The sequence below is a fragment of the Parambassis ranga genome, chromosome 5 (genome assembly GCF_900634625.1).
Source record: "Parambassis ranga chromosome 5, fParRan2.1, whole genome shotgun sequence".
Taxonomy (NCBI): Eukaryota; Metazoa; Chordata; class Actinopteri; family Ambassidae; genus Parambassis; species Parambassis ranga.
In genome coordinates, this window is record NC_041026.1 from 15,056,745 (window position 1) to 15,064,302 (window position 7,558).

The following is a 7,558-nucleotide window of genomic DNA, read 5'->3' on the forward strand; positions in this document are numbered from 1 at the left end:
AAGCATGTTGAGCCACATTACATTAGCTTCAACTACATACACCTGTGTGAACCTCACCATCAATCTAACATTTACATTGTAATCCTGTAACACTGAAGGAGGAGCAGTGCATCAAGAAGTGGCAGGCAGGAAGAAATTATAATGATATCTAGAATATGTAGTCCCTGAAGGAACTGTGAGTGTGGCTGTGAAAGCACCATTCGCTGCTCTTAGTCAGACAGCTGGGATTGAACCAGCAACCTTAGCTTATTAAAGCATGTGCTCTACCATCTGAGCCCTCACTAGGTCAGAGAGGTTGAGGTGTTTTAACAGGTTTCCTCAGGGCTAGTGATGTGTTGCTCGTGAACGATTCGTTCGATATGAACGAATCTTTTATATGAATCGGGGTAACGAGTCCCCTCAGTGAGTGATTCGTTCTTTCGCTACATGGCAGGCAGCCGCATAAAGCTCAGTTGGCAGGACAGGAAACAGATATGATTCGTTCCTGAGTCGCGGTAGCCCCCGGATCTTCGTTCTGTTGTCACGTGACGGCCAAGCCACTCAGGCTGTGTGCCAATTGGCCAGCAGCAAATGATCAGCAAAGGAACTTGCGACTCGTTCACAGATCGTTCATACGAATCGTTCATACGAATCGTTCATACGAATCGTTCCGGATTGCTCATTTGTCACGCGAGAGCTGAAGCTCAGCTGCGGGGCTGTGGACTCAGAAACAAACAAGGAAATGAATGTCTGATATCTGACGCTCCTCAATTTGTCACGTGACACCAGGCAAACGCTATGTATTCATGAAATTATAATTAATGGTCTTTGCTTGTTGTTGATGTGTAGTGTTATTGTGTATATAATGTAAAGTGTGTTTGTAAATAAATGCTTTCTAAAATGACATCATGTTTTGTGTTATACTCTGCCATTAAATAATAAATATAATAGTACATTATCCAGTCATGAAATCATATGTAACCAAGGCTGCTCAGGCTGCACGGATCAGAGCTGTAGATTCGTTCTCCTCCTCGTTCTCGCTCATCGTTCATTTGTCACGTGATAGGCTGCTCAGGCTGCACGGATCAGAGCTGTAGATTTGTTCTCCTCCTCGTTCTCGTTCATCGTTCATTTGTCACGTGATAGGCTGCTCAGGCTGCACGGATCAGAGCTGTAGATTCGTTCTCCTCCTCGTTCTCGTTCATCGTTCATTTGTCACGTGACAAGCTCCACAGGCTGCACAGATTCGTTCTCGTTCACAGCTCATGTGTGTGTGAAGCAGTACACTCTCGTTCATTTGTCACGTGACAGCTACCTAGTCACTGTGGCACTGTTAAACAACACTGGCAGGGAGGATGCAGGACAGAAGTCACTGTACCGTGGTGTGTATTTGCCCTCTTATGTTTTCACATGCTTTGAATTGCTTGTGGTAGTTATACTTATTATACTTTGTCCCATATCAATGCGCGGCACTATACTACAGAGGGACACGGCGCCACCGGCTGTAAAAATGAACGAAATGAACGAAATGACTCACAATAAGATTCGTTCACGTGAGGGTTCGAGAGTAACTGATTTGAGTCAGTAAGAAGAGTCGAACCTCCCAACACTACTCAGGGCATTAACAGTGCACTACTAAATATGACATAAGTGCATGGCAGCTTCACACCACTAGAGGGCCCTCCAAGACCACAAATGGCAAAAGTTTGCCGTCCTCTACATGATTGTTGAACATGTCAGAGACTCTATAAAACATGGCACTAACATGTCTGTAGGGGGCGCTCCAATACCACAAATAGTTTGTTAACCACTCTGCTTGTCGGTCTTGTCCACTATACATATGTACATATTGCATGTTTAACAAATCATCCTTAAAAGCACCAAAAGTCACCGCACACATCATATAAGCATGTTTCAAAGTTCAGTTTTAGAACTATGTGAAACCATTGACAGTAAAAAACTATGGACAGAGCTTCCGTGACGTCACCCGTTTGTTTCTGAAGAGCCGTTTTGAGGCTCGGTGGGAGGTTCCGGAACGTGATGACCGCCGCCATGTTGACAGCGTCACGTCCGCCAAAACTCTCAAATATGGACAAAGAGGGGGAGCACGAGCGGGGTTTAGGGGGGCGGGCGATCGTGGGAGCAGGAAACTCACGCTGTGATACGGCAACTGTCTGTCACTCAAGTGGCAACGCCCATAATTATGCGTAATTTTAAGTCCGAATACAATTGAAAAGAGTGGGTTGTAAAAAAATTCACCCCCCCTACAATTGACACTAGAAGAGATCTTCTGAGACCAGAGTGGTTTTTTGTACCAGGCCGTAAACATGTTAATTTCTGCTGTGAAGTCGGCCATTTTAACATGGGAGTCTATGGGAAATTACTCGCTTTTGGAGCCAGCCCCCAGCTGTTGTAGCGTGAATTACAAGTTTTGACACTTCCGCATGGGCTTCAACTTTGAGCCCCGAAGGTTTCCGCTTGTGTGAAACACATTAATTCACTTCAGCTTTACTGACAATGCCACATTTTGTTGGCATTCGTTAACTACATATCCCTGTGTGAGCCTCTCCATCATTCTAAAACTTCCATTGTAAACAAACATGCAGGGTTTGAACTCATGACCGGCAGCACACCAGTCCTCCCATAAACCACTAGACTATGATGGGTACAAAAAACCACCTACAACTTGTCAATCTGACACTACACTGCTGTGCTGGTCTGCATCTATAGGTCACTGGATATGGTCAAAAGAAAGAAAAGGAGTGAGAAAGTAAGTAAGGAGGAGGAGTAAGGAGTAAAAAAAAATATTTAAAAGGTCACCACATTGGACGCAATGGGAGCACCATGTTTTTATCATTATTATTTATTTACTTATTCCTCTCATTTGTTAAGGATCAGTGTGAGACACGTGTGACTTTTAATAGTTAAATGTAAGTGCTTTCTGTGTATCAATGCACAAATCTGTTGCTTTAAAGTGTGTATATGGGGCCTTTAAGCACAAGATGGCGACATTTGGCCGCCCCGCTGAGGGTTGTGAGCAATAGATGGTGTAACAGGAGTGATACTTACACAATATTAAAGATAAAAAGAAGACTATTGTTAATACAGTAATATAAATAAACAGTGCTGCATGTCAGTGTTGTCATTAAGCAGATAATATTCTTTTATATTGATGTCTGACATCTACATTTTTTTAGATCTTAGCTTTTTAAAAGCTGAATCATCCAATTGTGTAGGTTTTACAGCAGCTGTTTTCACAAGCTGACAATGATGTAAAACTGCAATAAAACAGAGCTAACATTTTTGTGGCCTGCAAACGCAGCGCTGCCAGGTTCCCGGCTTCTCTGCCCCTTTTTGTATGTCCCTCAAAGGAGAAACAATAAATGACTCTAATCAATTATTATTACTATTACCACATTTACTATTTTTCCACAACTGTAGTGGAGTCAGGAGACATGCTGAAGCCAACAGCAGAGAAATGGAGAAACATTACAGGCAGAGTATGTTCATATGAAGCCTACTGTGTGTGTGGGATGTTCATTAGTGGACAATGACACTCTCCTCTCCTGTCCTGTCCTGTCATCTCATCTCATCTCATGTCCTCTCCTCTCTTCTCTCCTACTGTCCTGTCCTCTCCTCTCCCGTCCTCTTCTCTTTTGTCCTGTTCTTTCCTGTCCTGTCCTCTCCTGTCCTATTCTCTCCTCTCCTCTCCTGTCCTGTCCTCTCACATCCTGTCCTGTCCTCTCCTCTCATGTCCTCTCTTGTCATCTCCTGTCCTGTCCTGTCCTGTCCTGTCCTCTCCTGTCCCCTACTTTCCTCTCCTCACTTTAGGCTACATGGAAACATGGATGACTTCACAGTGTGGCTCGGCAGCAGTGAGGGGAAGTCATTAGGGTATTCTGGGTTAACAAGGCGGCAGGCAGGATATGCAGACTTCAGCAGGAGCCTACACCAGCACTGAGGGATGGCACTCATGCAGAGTAAACTTCCTCCGTCTCACGGCTTCCAATGTATTGCAGTTTCAACCGCGTTGGACAGTTAGAGCATGATGTAGTGTGATCCACTTCCAGGGAAATAAAGCTCCAAAAGCTGCATTGATCTGCTCTGTGTGCTGGGCATATGTCAGTGTATTACTTATGACAGGCGGTCCTAAAATCCCACAGTCTTTGCTGTTAAAGTTTGTATTCTGGAGATGTTCAAATTCAACTTTAACGACTTTAAGAGGTTATCAATGCCAAGTTTTAGTTCTATGCTTCCAGACAGCAGTGAATAACCGCTATAAATTTATATTTTATCTTACGTTGTCTTTAATTTCAGACACATTGTGACCCATTAACTTCACCACTGCCTGTTAAAATTAAAATGCTGCTCACACACACATACCCTTGCAGTACCTTGCAGTGTATTACACTTATTGTTAATATACACATAGTGATGACGCATTATTTATCCTGCGTGTTGAGTGTAGCTGAGGAATTGATTTTGATCACACTGAGAATCCTCACTCTTTATTATTAACTGTCTTATTGCTGTTGCAATGATTTTTTATTGCCCATTATTATAACCCAGCAGTTACAAAAAATAAAACCTTGACTTTCATTTAGAGGTGTCTAGCTTCCTGGCAAAAGACAAATGTAGTTTAACATCCAATCTCCTTTCAGCTCCTGAGGAAACACACTTGCAGAGTTCATCCTTCTCATTGAAGACATGCTGCCTGCTGCTGCTGCTGGAAAGAAGTCACTGACCCTGAAAAATAAAACGTGTTAAAGAAAGCTTCTATAGAACCCAAACGATAGAGGTTCACCTCAAAAGATTGCTCAAGAACCACCTCTGTATCATCCACAGAATTTGTAGTCCTTATTGATGTATTGAGTACAACCTTAGCATGATAACCACCAGCAGACCCCACCTGACATGTCATGTAAACCCACTGGATGTTCCATTCAGTAGGAACCCTCCCATACCAGTTGTTACTGTATATCTAACATGGGAAGGGGCTTTATAAAATATCACACGCGTCTTTTCTCTGATTGGTTGTATGTCCATCCAAATGCATGCAGAGGCAGCTTATGCTCGTACTGCACTCCTCTTCTTTCAACTTACCCGACTCCTTCTCACCTTCTTCTTTGTGCACTCACTCCCACTCTGTCTCCTTTAAGGCCACTACAGACTAAACTGTGACCTAGTGGCGACTGCCTCTAATTACTTTATACTGCAGTCACTACACCCCTGTCATCGCAGGGACCTCACCGTGACTGCAGGGGAGAATCCTCTCGCTGTGTGTGGCATTACTTCATATACACTGTAGGCATAGATCGTCACCTTTTCTTCATTCTTCTTGCTTTTAGTATTTATTTTCACTGGCTTCCGTCTCTTTCTCTGTGTTTGTTTCTTTCTCCACATTTCCATCCTTTCACCATTTCTCAAGTCAACCACCATGTCTCAGCATGGCTTCAACGCTTCCTCTGTTTATTTTTCTCACCTATAGATACAGCACAAACACATCCACCTACGAACTATACATCATCCTTCCATCCTCTGTTTTACTCTATTGCTGTCAGCAGTTTTATCACCATGCTGTCTCTTAGCTACAGAGGACACATATTCAGGGAGCAGCGGTGGTAGAATGACCACTGCTAGACAAAACAAAGGAACAGAGCGAGGACATGCACGCATACAGTTAATCTACTGCTGACAGGATATTAATAACTTTCCCTCAGAGGGCCTTTGGGTTTTCTAGGTTTCCTCCTCTTTATTACAGAATGCAACAACAATGTTTAGCTAAGCATTCGACCGCATCGTTTGACTTCTTCTGGTCACTTGTCTTGGACGGGAAATGTGTGAAGCTGATCAGTCAGTTTTTCTTGGAAAGGACAACTCGTCAGTTTTTCAAACGTCTCTTAAATGAGATGAAAAAAGAAAAAGTCTGAGAACATATACAGGACATGTATGTGAAACTCTGTGAGGATAAAACCAGATGTCATGTTGTACCCTCATAAAGTGTGTTTTTACAGTTTAATGTTCAGCTACATGATGGATATAAAAAAACCCAAAATGGGGTAGAGGAGGAGAGTCATGGCCATAAAATGTAAGCTTCTTACTGCAATCAGCTAAAGTCATTTACTTTAGAAACATAAGACAATCTGTATCTATTCACCAGTCTGTTCTTTTCTCTATTATAACTAGTTAGAATAGGTTTACAGAGATATTGAAGAGTAGTAGTATTATAATATTATAATAAATATCTAGAAACTTTTGAAACAAAGTTTTAAAATGTCAATAAAATATTATGTAATAAAGAAAAAAACTCTACATTCAGAGTGCCTCCTAGGTTCAGTCCACCTTAAATAATAATATTGTGTGAAAGGGTTAGGGTTAATTCATTCATACCGTTACATGTGCAGTAAAATTCACAGCAGTGCTTTTCTAACAGATGATTTTACAATAAGCTATAGGTTACAGACATATATTCTATATCCGAACAATGTACATAAGTATACATGTGTGTATGTAGAAAGAGATCCGGCTCTTCTTCTGGCAGCCATGTAGAATAAAATGTTAGAAGTGGTCTCCCATGGTGTGTTTGGCACAGACTGGAGGATAGTTTTAGCTGGCTGCCACACCACAGACAGGCCTGCCTGCAGATAGACAAACACAGGGACTAATGGGCAATTTGGTGGACATGAAGGAAGAAAGAGGCGAGGAGAGGAGGGGTGAGCCCGAGATGGAAGGACGAAAAAGCAGTAGGCCGAAGAAGGAGTGGGGAGGTCTGGGAGGGGGGGGGGATTGAAAACATGTGCAGTGGTCTGACTGCTGCCCCCCCCCCTCCCGCCTCATCCAGACAACCACACACAACAAAGACGGGGTATGGATGGGCCAGAAATGGTGTGAGGCTGAGTGCGAAGGTGATGATACATAGGCAGTGACTGGAAGCATTTTATAGAAGAAAGATGGCAACAAGCTGAAGGCTAAACAAATACACATGGCACAATGAGTCATGACAGTATCTGTGTTTGTTTGTGTGTATATTTATGTTTGTTCATGACAGAATAAAAACAAGCTTAATAAGTTGTGTATGGGGCACATAAGACTCTTTTATAGCCCTAAAAGACTTCTCTTTTATTTTCCTTTAATGACAGCAGTGGATTCTTAAATCTGAACACAATTAATTTGATGAGCAGCAATTACGAATCGAAGCTCCTGGCTGCTGTTTGTTAAACGTGCTCTGCTAAAGATGGCGGACTATAAAGTCATACCAGACTGGACGGTGTGGCTTTGCTGCCCAAAAAAAAACAAAAAACAGCCAACAGAGCGATGAGTCAAAGCTATTTCTTTGCAACAATAATCTGACCACAGCCAAGTGTGATAAACACATCACATTCTGATTAATCATGACGCTATATGGTAAACAAGCTTTGTAATTGGACGACCAAAAAGCAGCAAAGAGCATGTACTGTAGTTAGACCTAACAAGTGGCGATTGATAAGTTTGTGGCCTACAGTATATATAAATATAAACTTCATATATATATATATATATATATATATATATATATATATATATATATATATATATATAT